This window comes from Ictidomys tridecemlineatus, chromosome 8 (assembly GCF_052094955.1).
Source record: "Ictidomys tridecemlineatus isolate mIctTri1 chromosome 8, mIctTri1.hap1, whole genome shotgun sequence".
NCBI classification, from domain to species: Eukaryota; Metazoa; Chordata; class Mammalia; order Rodentia; family Sciuridae; genus Ictidomys; species Ictidomys tridecemlineatus.
This window is the reverse complement of record NC_135484.1, coordinates 29,910,619-29,922,640: the sequence shown is the minus strand read 5'-3', so window position 1 is coordinate 29,922,640 and position 12,022 is coordinate 29,910,619. Positions and strand designations below refer to the sequence as shown.

General features: G+C 38.8%; 1 protein-coding gene across 1 annotated transcript in view; it reads left to right on the top strand.

The window, feature by feature from the left end:
- Nucleotides 1–2,394: 2,394 nt before the first annotated feature.
- Tbpl1 (TATA-box binding protein like 1) overlaps nt 2,395–12,022 on the top strand; it is a 32,363-nt gene continuing 22,735 nt past the window's right edge. Inside the window, exon 1 of the mRNA XM_005329776.4 lies at nt 2,395–2,644. The gene's annotated coding sequence lies outside the window, so the exon portion shown is untranslated. The remainder of the gene's footprint in view (nt 2,645–12,022) is intronic.

The window sequence follows — 12,022 nt, the reverse complement described above, 5'->3', positions numbered from 1 at the left end:
TTTAGGAATCTTCTATATTCATAACATTGCTGCTTACTATGGCTTGCAGATTGGCTTTGGTCTGTATATTACATTTTCAATAGCACTGAAATAACCAAAAATATTTGCTATTTTTCTAGCCTAGATGGATGACTCCTCACCATTACAAATGCACCTTGGTTAAGCCAATTCTACATGTTAGAACTGGACCTTCCATCTACCCATTTCCAGATGTCAACTTCTATATTAATCTAGAGCCTTAGAACATAGTGTATTCTACTTTAGACTGCATTGTTTCTTACCTAGCATATGAATAATGGGGCACTTTAAAAAAGCAATGAGTCCCATGAACTTTTGTCTTACTTCTTTCATTTGAAGTGAATTTCTTGGTTAGAGAAATAGTGTTGGGATACTGTGATAGCATACAAGTATTCACAAAGTCTATTATTAATTAAACACATTAAAATGGTGTTTGCAGTGAAACTACATTCAATTCCATAATGAGAAACTATGGTAGAGAGGAAAATGGTTGACTTATCCATGAAAAAAGGGAATCTAAAGAAATTGGCATGCTTCTATCCATCTTGTTGCTGGTCTCCTTAAAGGACAGTGCCTTGTAAGGGCTTTGGAATAGGTCATCATTATAAAATGGACTTTTCAGCAGTGGCAATAGTTACTGGAATAGAGCATTCCACTGCTCCTGCCTTTGCCTTGGTAAATAGGTCATATTTTTCTTTACCTTACAACCTTACTTTTCCTACCACTTGGAAGAAAACCCAAACTCTTCTTATGGCCTACAGGGTACTGCCCGGTTTCAAGGTCCTAATGTATCTTCAAATTCTGTTGTCACTCTTCTCTCTCCCATGTTCCAGATGCCTTAGCCATGCTAATTTCCCAGCACAGCGAGCTCTCACATATCCTGTTCACTCTGCCTGGAACATTATATGTGCTTCCTTCCAACTCCCATTCTTTTAGAAATAGGTTGAAAAGCACAATACAAACATTATTTTCTAACCCAGTTTCTTATTTTCTTCATTCTATCTGAGACAAGATACAATTACTTAATATTCCTCAAAAATAAAATTAGATTTCGAAACAAATCCAATCGGTCTACAGAGCTTTAAAATGCTTTCCACACTCAGTGGAAAGCAAAAGATCAAGAGGTATCCTTGGAGATCCGATAAATAATTAAATACCCCAGTAGCTGCAAACTCCCCTCAGAATTCTGCCTGTGTTTTCTTCAAATGTTCAGTGGCATTTCCATTTGCATTCTTGATTCACAACAATCGGAAGCCAGGCACCTATGAATCCATCTCATGCACGGTCTTTTAATAATTAAATCGGGGCTACCCATTGGCTCAGCCGGGATCAAAGGCTGCAGGCCAGCTGGGGAGCAGAGACCCGCGCCCGCATGGGAGCGGGGTTCCACGCGGCGGCGCTCCCGGGGCCGTTATGAGTCTCGTTCCCGCGGGCAGCTCCTCTCCGCCACCCCCGAGGAGCCCCGAGATCGCACTCGGGTCCCGGTGCGACCGTTCAAACCGGCGAGTGTGCGCCCGGGGCTCCCCGGGTCGCTGCAGGGCTTCCTGGGCGCAGAACCGCAGGAGGGTCTCAGTCCCCAGGCGCCTCGCTTAAGTGGGAGCACCTTCCCAAAGTCCGACCGGCCAGATCCGCCGCTTCCGCGCAGCGCCGGTCGCCGCCGGCAGCCGCGCTCTCCCTCCTCCCACTCCGGCATCCGGCTACCCGGCGCAAAAGCCTCCGCAGCGCCCCCGCCCGAGGGAGAGCTCGGACCGTAAACCCAAGTTGAGTAAGGACTATCGAAGGAACAGGCGACAGAAGTGGCATAAGCTCCCTCGTTATCCGTCCATTTTTCTCTCTCCATCATCCCCTGCCGCTCTCTTTTAGGACTAGGATTCGAATTTCTCAGTAAGAGCTTTACCGCGACGTCGTAAATTAACGCGTTTGACTAAAATAGTGACAGAATCGTTTAGTGGTTAAAGACTACTTTAATCGTGATACGAAAGACATTTTGTATAAATTGAACGGACAAGAAAGTTCTGAGGTTTGACAAAAATTTAAAGCCCATTTATGTATAAAGTACCGAGAAATTACACGTTTAGAAATCAACTAAAAATATACGAGGGATGCGGATTATTTACAATCTTTTCAAGCGATTCTCAAAAAAAAAAAAAAAAAAAAAAAGTCCGGCCAAAGACCACTCATCGCCCCATGTCACGCCAGCCTCGCTAAACCTGAGGTCAGGAGAGGCTGGACTCTGGTACCAGGAAGGAGGAAAAGGGAAAGGGGACAGGGGCGGGGAAAAGTGACGGGAGCAGAGAGAGCCGGAAATGAGTGGCTAGCGAGGAGCCCCAGAGCGCCCTGTCCGGTGGCGCTCTAGCCCCTGCGCGCCGTCTCTATGCTCCTCCGCGTCTGGTCTATTTATTGTCGCGGGGAAGCAGGGGCCGCCCTGTACCCGGAACAACAAAGCACGAAAGACGGAGCCCGAGCCTCGGGGGCTCCTAGCAACGGGCCGGGGCGGGAGTTCCATGGAGACTGGGGAGCGCGCCCGCCTCATCTTCATTCTTGTGCTCCAGCTTCTCCTTCGCATCCGACGCAACCGGCAGCAGCGCTGCCGCCGCGTCCTCTGCGGCCGCCCCGTCTTCCCACGGTAACCCCGTCGGCGATCCTGGGCGGGGGGAGGCGGGCCACTGGGCGGCCCCAGCGCCGGCCGCGGGGCGTCTGGTCGCCGGGCGGGCGTGTGCCGAGCCAGGGCCGCGCGGCGGGTGGAGTGTGCGGGGGCGGGGACTGGAGGAGAGGAGCGAGATGTGGGAAACTGGCCCGGTGGCCGAGGGAGGGACCAGTCTTAGGAGGACCGGGAATGATTTGGGGGCATCTCATTAGGGATAACGGGGTGGGGGTGGGGCGTCCCTGCCTAGGATCTTTATCGAGTCGGGTGTGGGGTAAGCCTCCGCTGGGAAAGACCGGGAAGGGAGTTCCCCATCTGTCTCTGTGGAACCCTCAACCTGGGAATAGAGGAACCCTGCAAAGATGCTTGGGGTCCGTTGCTTCCCAGAAAACTTCAAGTGGCCTCTGCACCAGCGGGAAGGCTCCCAGATAGCGGCTTCATGGGCGCCTGGTGCTGCCAGTGTTAACAGCCCCAGTTTATTATCATTGTTATTACTGAACCAAAATTAGGCTTGATGAATAAGGATCTGGTACCGAATTGTGGGTAGCATAGGGTAAGAATGAGAGCAGGGATAATAGCTTAGTAATAGCCAGTAAGAGCCTTAAAAATAAATCGAATAGGGAATGACGGTTTTTTAAAAAGCTCTCCTGCGGAGATGTGCATTTGCAGGGTCTTTCAGTGTGCTTATTGCAATAAGACGCAAACTGCAGCCAGTCCACATCTGTGAACTCCGACTGCATCTGTCACCTGCAGATCCAAAGCGACACTAGCAGTAATTAGTGTGAGCTTCTGTGTTTAGGGTTTAGAACATTTCTGTCTCTTTCAAAGTCTTAGAAAATGGCAGTTCATTCAAATTGAAAAGTGACTTTTAACACTATCTGGTTGAAAGAATTATTCAGAGTTTGAAATACCCAGTTATTCATTAGTTTATGCTCTTTTAGCTTTACAAACTACTTAACGGTTTTATACTTTCCTAAACCATTTTAGGTCAGTAAATGAGACTTTTATGTGGCATACTGGAAAGGTCGCATATACATACTGCAATAATAACATTTTTGTGGTCAGTGGGAATAAAGCTCTTTATGTAAAACTGAAGATTAATGATGAAAATGAAATTGTTACAGAAGCAATTATGTCCAACACAGCTTATGTTTTGTCCTCCATTTCTTTTGCTTAAGATTGACTTCTCTTAAGCAAAAAAGTATCATCTTGATCCCCAGTCCCACTTCTTTTCATGCTGTGTATTCACTTTTCATGTTATGTAATGTATTGTAATTGTAATGACCTGCTACTATGGGCTCTCCTAAATGATGGATAGCCAGAATAGGAGTTTTGAGTCCTGTATTTTATTTTAAGTATTTATTTTTAATCTGGAATTGAGGTTCAGTGTCTCCAGTTGGAGTAATTTAATGTATGTGTGAAGAAGTGGGTGGTTTCCTTTAACAGGAATGGGAAATGTGAACATTGGGAAATGAATTGCATTTTAAGACTCTAAGAAGAAAAAGTCAATATTGTGATCTTTGGATTAATGAATCAAATGTTATTGTTTAATCTTTTAATATGGCTGTTCTATGAATGATATTCTGAGATGACCTCACTTGAGTTTGTGGATATTGACTCCCAAGATTTATTTCATAGTATATATGAGACTTAATGAACTCCTTTGACCTCAGGGCTACCATCTGACTCACTTCCCCTGGACTTTGTTTGCTGCGTCTTCTGTCCATTTTGAGTGTGAGAGGGGATCAACACCTAGCTTCCACATTTATTAATAATACAATTTCTGCTTTTTTTTTGCATTCTGCCCAAACATTCCTATCGTTTGGTATTGTCCTAGTTTCTCACCTTAGTTAATTGTGTTCCAAGCAAAAATGATTTTTTATACCATTTGTATTTTTTCTGGTGTTTTTGTTTTGTTTTGTTTTAATGGAATTTTCAGTATATGCCTGTATATACTTTCATTAATGCTACTTCATCTGTTGTATTTTCCTTCTGAATTTTTCTCCTTTAGTGGAGAATTGGAGTGGTCATATCAGATGACCTGTGTTCATTTTGAATAACTATTGACTGTAAATACAACAGGTAAGAAAATTATCCAAGAATCAAAAGATCATATTGAAATAAGGCATGGGAAAATGTTTGAAGTTTTCAAAATAAAAGGCCTTTAGAAGTCTAAGTGGTAATACTGGAGTTGTAGATATAATCACTCTTTTAAAAGTAAAAGGGTAATGTAGAGTCTGCTATATATTTTAATTCTTATCCTAAAAAAATTAATACAACTCTTTTTGGTCATTTTGCATAAATGAAATAAAGTTACATTTTTTCAAATTTGAGGGAACTGCGTAAGTGAATTTTGCACATTTTTCTTCACATGGGAAATTGTTACACCAAAATCTTTGAGAATGTATCTATGTATAGAATATACAGAATTTACTATAAAGTAAAATAAATAGCAAAACATAGCTGAATATTTTGGGAGTATGTCATTTCTTATCTTCGGTGTGAAATGTTATTTTAATCCGAAAATACTGTACAGTCTAGCTGAGTAGGTGAATTCTGTTTTTAAGTAAAGGAGGACAGTAAAAACCTGGTGATTGATTTCCTTCTGTTGCATCATAGACCATGTGATGAAATTATTGCTATGAAAAATAAAGTTTAAATTGATTTTAGAAGAAATTTACAGAAAAATGTTTTCATAGGGTCACTACCAAAACTTTGTAGTGCCTTGAATATTTAGCTGTACTGTGACATTTGGACTAATATAAAGATTTTCTGAAATTTATACTCATTTTATTGCACCTTTTATATGCTTGCTGCCTCTTCAGTTGTGTAAAGCTAGATGAGAGATATGTTTCCCTTCAGGTACTTTTTGTGCATTTATCCCAGAGAAATGACAGTAGCTTCCACCTTTATTAATAATACAATTATTATACACTATAGACACAAATTTGAATTTTTTAATACTTTGTTACACACTGCCTAGTACTGTAATTACTAGTGTATGGATGTCATCTTGCCTGCTAAAACACAAGTTTCTTGAGGGTCAGGTCTATGAGTCACCATCACAGTGTATTGTTTGTATCCTTGTGTATTTTGATGATAAATATGTTTATTTTTATTTTGCTTCAGGCACTCATCCAGTGGATGAAGAGAACCTTTTTAGAATCTAGTTCTTGATGCCTAAAATTTCAATTTTTTTTGTGGCTCTAGGGATGCAAGTTACAAGCAGCCAAAATTTCTAAAACATGACTAGGGCTTTGTTTTAACTAGTTGAAACAATAAAAACAATGGTTGGCTGCCATAACTTGAGCAGATACAGGATTTGGTGTCATCATATGACTACCACTTTGGGATATTTCAAAAGGATGAAAGTCTATATACATATCTAAGATCTTTTTGAGGCCAGACAGACAAGTTTGGTTTTTATATTATGACACAGGCTTTTCTTTAGGAGAGAAATGGAGTTGTGGGTGTTTGTATAGTTGTGAAAAAACAAGATTCCAGTATTATGTTATTAGTGGAAAGGAATCAGGTCACAACAAAAGTTTTGTTTATCTGGTCTTATTTGTTGTTACTAAAGGGCAATTTGGTTTACATGGCTGGTTTTATGCTAGATATTATGCTAGGGATCCTATTAAATGTTAAAAATCACTGAGATGATTTCTGACACAGTTCAGATATACTTTCATGTGAGAGTCGATAACTAAACTTTAAAATTTCATCAAAAAAGGGAGCACAAAGTGTGGTTTTAGGTTACTTTTACCATGAAGCATTATCCATTAAGAAAGAATACTAAAAATCAGATGAAGTTAAGGACAGAGTTTTCTCAGGATATATGTGGGTGATGTTAGTTTTGAATTATGACTAAGATAATAAGTATCTATCTGTAGATATTGGCCCTTGGTTTGATTTGGTGTAACTCCCTAGCTCTGGGTACTTAGAATATCTTAAAGTAAACCATTTGTTTCCATTACTTAAATAGTTCCAAAAAATAGGGTGTTACTCTTCCTCCTGATAAATGGGATTAGAGTTGGTATAACTTTTGAGACTATGGACTATGGCTACAAGTTGCCAGTGTTCTGCATCATGGCTTTTCAATAATGGTAAGGTCTTAGGGAGTGTTTTTCATTGTCCTGAGCCCCAGTTTCCTCATCCACACTGTGGAATTAATATTAATATTATCTCACAGGGTTGCTGTGAGAATTAAATATGAAGCATTTAGAACTTCAATTTGATTTGAAAAAAAATATTAGCAGATACCATAGCAGGTGCTGTCAGCAGTGGTACTAGGTAGTGTGTTAAAGGTGAACCATTAGATCACTTGAAAGCTTTGTTTCTTTTGTTCATAGGCTTTTTACTGAAGCATTGAAGTTCTGTTCTTTTTGATCTTGAACCATTGGACTCATCTCTGCTGTTAGATTTTGGAAAGGGAGAGTACTTTTAAAAAATTTTGAATAGTCACACAGGCATCGGGTTATCACTTGTGGCAGATGAGCTAAGTAAATAGAGACATCTATGTTTCTTGGATAAGGAAGGCCAACAAAAGTCAGATGCACCAAGTTGCAGCTATTGAAATGCTATTTCCCTGTGGACTTGACTATTTAGCAGTATGGTACTTCTGAATAAAAGGAATAGACTCCACTGGTTTCATTTAGCAGAATTAGTCTTTAGAAGACACTATTTTTTACTTGTACAACCATAATTGATGGTAATCTTGAAGCTTTTTAGTGCCAGGCCATTTAACTTTGAGTTTTCTGTGTGACTGTAAATGTTCTAAATGGTAGCCTTCTTGTAATTTTAGAAGTTGCTGAAATTGCTGCTTTGCCCCAGTAGTTCAAGTGGTTAAGAATGACTTTGTAGGATTATAGATTTATTTATTTATGGTAAAGCTAAAACCAAATATTGAGGCTACCTAAGCAGAGAAATAATTTGATAATTCCAGCTTTGTTTGCTATTGAGATAAACTCTTTCCTGTTTTGTCTAATCTCCAGGTCTTGTTTATTAGTTGAAATACATTTTTATACAATGTACATTATAAAGTGTATATGAAATATACTATTAAATGTATTGCTCTTTAAATGTGAAGAGTTAATGTTTTGTAATTCCTTTTTCCATGTTGTGCTAGTTTTATTCATTTTAGGTTTATTTTATTTTTTTTTTATAAAATTCTACACACTAAGGAGATTAGCAAATTTGTTTTCTCTTCAGAGGTGTGGCTTTTGTTTTTCTGTTCAAAGAAAGTGAATTCTAATTGAGACCATTGATTTAGTTGAGCAACTAGATTGGCAAGAATTAGCTTAGTATTGATATAATATTGTTATCATTATTTATTATAGATCTGAAAAATAACTAAGAAAAGAGAAGAAATGATCACAACTACTTTGCCAAAATATTATAGATGTAGAGATAGAACTTCTTTAATTTTAGATACCCTGAGGACTGTGTTGGGAAACTTTTAATACAGCAAGTCTCCAGGATGTCAATACTATTGTCTATAATAAAACTTCCCTGTTTTGAGCAAAGGTCTAACACATTGTTAATGTTTCCCTACTGTCCTTTCCACCACACTCTTTTTCAGGGACAGATGTTGCTTGCTGTCCTTCAAATATCAAGACAGTAAAGCCAATATGTAACCCCAAAGTGCAAATAAGATGAGTATTTGATTTATGGCAATAGTCAACATTTATAGAGCAAATTATTATTTGAACCTTAGCTGAGACTCCTGGTGAACCTGCTGCTTTTATAGAACAAAAACAACTCCATCCTTTTTGTCACTTACTTATGTTTTGCCATAGAGCCTTTTTCTCTCACCTGCTTATGGCTCCAGTGCATTTCTTGAGCATCCCATTACTTGTGTGTGCAGCCTACTGAAGTTATGCTGGGATCCCTTAATTGACCACAGTTGGGCACCTTTGGTGGTCACAGGAGGCACAACCATGTTAAAGGCAGTCACCAATTCATGAGACCTTCTTCAGATTTTGTGTGCTAATCTCAAAAGCAGTCTGTTCTGTATTCTTGGGGGATATGAAGTAAGCGATATGACATGGCTCAGTAGACTAAATATATTTATGAATAATTTATCATCTTCTCAGCAGCATATTGCTAGCATAAATCTTTAGGTCAGTGTAGCAAAGAAAACCTTTGGCTGACCAGTAATCTTGAAACTTTCACTTCAATATGCAGTGGAAAACTACTTGGATAATTACAGTTATGCTTAATGACATTTTGGTCAATGAAGGGCTGCATGTATTACTCTTGTCTTTTGAAATTATAATGGAATTGAAAAATTGCTGTTACCACATTTTTACTGTATCCTTTCTATGTTTATATATGTTTAGACACACAAATATTTACCATTCATTGTGTTATTGTTACCTACAGTATTCAGACAGTAAAGTGCTATGTGGATTTTATAGTCTAGGAGCAACAGGCTATATATGCAATATAGCCTGGGTGTGTAGCAGAAGCTATTTTATCTATGTTTGTGAAAGTATATTGTGATGTTTGCACAGGTACAGAATCACCTATTGACACATTTCTCAGGATATATCCTATCTGACAAGTAATACATAGATGAGTGCATTTAATCCGTGTGTGCATTAAGAATGTGTACCTCCTGATTTACCCTTTTTAGATTTTTGGTTTGGGCCTGTTAAACTTGGAAGTGTTTCAGATGTCAGAATCTATATCTTTGTCTTGTGTTGTATCCTCATTCTTACTTTTAAATAGAAGAGTAATGACTTTATCATCAATTCCTGTTACTGATATCCTGAAAGTGACTGACAGGACAGTCATTGTATGATGGCTTCAGCTTTCATGAAATAACTGTAAGATATGGATGAGTTAGACCCTGGGGGGGTGAAATAGAGGAGAGGTTAGCATTTAGGGGGAAGCAAATGGAATATAAATAGTGCTGAAAGTCCATGTGTATATTTTAATTAAAATAATATTTTCTTGTATCATAAATGTATTTCTGTATTTGCAAATATTCCTGAATACAGCTGCCCTTTAGAATTTGGAAGTCCTAACTCAAACAAGTAATAACTTGGCTTGGTCAGGTAGCTTTATATCTAGTAAAGCTCAAACCAAATATTGAGGTTACCTAATCAGGGAAATAATTTGATAATTCCAGCTACATAAGACAAATTGAAAATTTGAGTGCTTTGGGGCTGCAAATTCTACTTTCATGTATAGTGTGAAACTGCTTGGATAATCATTTAATTCATGTATATATTAATGATGCAAATGCATGCCTCTTGGTTTATTCTTTTTTACAAGGTAAATCTTCCCAGTCCCCTGCAGTACTGAGGATTAAACTCAGGCCCTTGAGCATTCTACACAACTACTTTACCACTGAGCTGCATCCCCAGCCCTTTATATTTTCAAGATTTGAGTTTCACTAAGTTGCTCAGTCTGACCTCAAACTTCAGATCCTCTTGTCTCAGCCTCTGGAGTAGCTGGGATTATAGGCAATGTGCCACTATATCAGGTATACAAGTATAAATCCTAATCTTTAAAATTCTTATTGTTGTCATGATAAATGTCTGCATTTTCTACTTATCCCTCAGCCCCACAATTCTTAATTTGTCCTTAAAATATTTATTTAATTTAGCAATATTTTATTGCATTTAGAACCAAGTGCTAGTTACTGAGTCAAGATCTAGTTAAAGACACATATTTAAATTAAGCAGTTCTTGGATGCATATTGTGGCACAGATCTGTAATCAAGGTAATACAGGAGGCTGAGACAGGAGGATTGCAAGTTTAAGACCAGTCTGGGCAATTTAGCAAGACCCTGTTTCAAAATAAAAGAAAGAAATAAAAAGGATGTAGCACAGTGTTAGAGTACCCTGGGCTCCATCCACACTACCATAAATAAATAATAAATAAATAAACAAAGCAGTTCTCTTCAGGAAGCTGGGTCCCTGTGATCTAGTAGGCTGTTGTAATACAGATAGGACTTCTCATTTTTGAGTCCTCTTCAAGTGTTCATTGGCTCCCTCTTCTTATCCATCAAGATCTCATTTTAAAAATCATTTCTTATCTCTAAGATGTTTGAAATGCCTTCCCCAGATCATTCCTCCTAGAGTTTCTTTTATCATATTGTTTCCTCAATCATATTCTCTGGTTAAAAAATTGCTGGACTATTTATTGCTTGTTTTCTTCCACTGGAATATAACTGCTACGAGGGTTTCTTGCTTGATTATTTTGTTCTGAGCTATATTCCCAGTGTATACCCACAGGCTGTGGCTCACATCAGTTACATACCAAGTGCAATTAAAAGTAAGAGTTTGTTATTTGAAGGAGTGGGGAAAGGGCATTCTAGGCAGGTATAAAATCTTGAAAGTCAGCCATTGTAAGCTGGAATAGTAAAAAGTTGAGAATGTTAAGGTGTATTGGAAGTGAAAGATTAGATTATAAAAAGAAAATTGGAAATGGGATGCACACTGCACTCGAAGCCAAGCAGATTAGATTCTGTTATATTCTTCTAAGAGAGCCAAGAGATATTTCTTTAAGTAGGAGTATGGTACAAATAGGAAGATAATTTTGGTGGCTGTTTGGTAGATGATTTTGGAGACTGTCTGCAGTGAAGAGTTCCATTATAGGGTTGTAGCCATAATGATATGTAAGAAAGCCTAAAATAAACCTTGATTTGAATGCAGAAAAGAAGCTAGAATCAAAGTGAACTGGGCATAAGGAAAAATTGAAAGATGAAAGATTCTGAGTACTGGGTGGAGGATTCTGAAATTTCTGATTCAGGCATGTGAATATTGGATAGTGGCTCCATTCACTAAAATTAAAGAGAGAGCAAGCATTTTTAAGGAGATCAATGAGCTTTGTTTTGGATGTATTGTTTTAATTTAATAGATAGGCCTAATAAATATTTGGGAATGTGGAATCAAATCTCTGATAGATCAGGATTAACCTAGGCAGCTGTAAGCTTATGGGTAGCAATTGAAGCCTGGAAAGCTTCAAGAGGACAGGGATGTAAGGCAGTGGTTTGTAACATGCAGGTATCTTAGACGACATGTCTGAGAATGTGGGGAAAACAGTGGCCTCCACAGGCACACAAGCAGACTCATCTGTATACAATTTCAAAGGGGTTCCTCACCTCAGGAACTGTTGTTTCAAGCTTTTCAGGAACTGTCCTAGACTTCAATTAAGAAGTTCTGGTGTAAGGAGCCCACAGAAAAGTATTTGAAATGGATAGAGAACCTAAGGGAGATGTCTCAGAAGCTAGGGATGGGGAGGGAGAGGGAGAGGGAGGAAGAATTTTGAGAATAAGAGGTTCCCAGTGCTTTAGGCTCTGGAGAGGTCTGATAGGAGGGAGTTTCAGGTGTGCCATTGGATTCAGCTGTT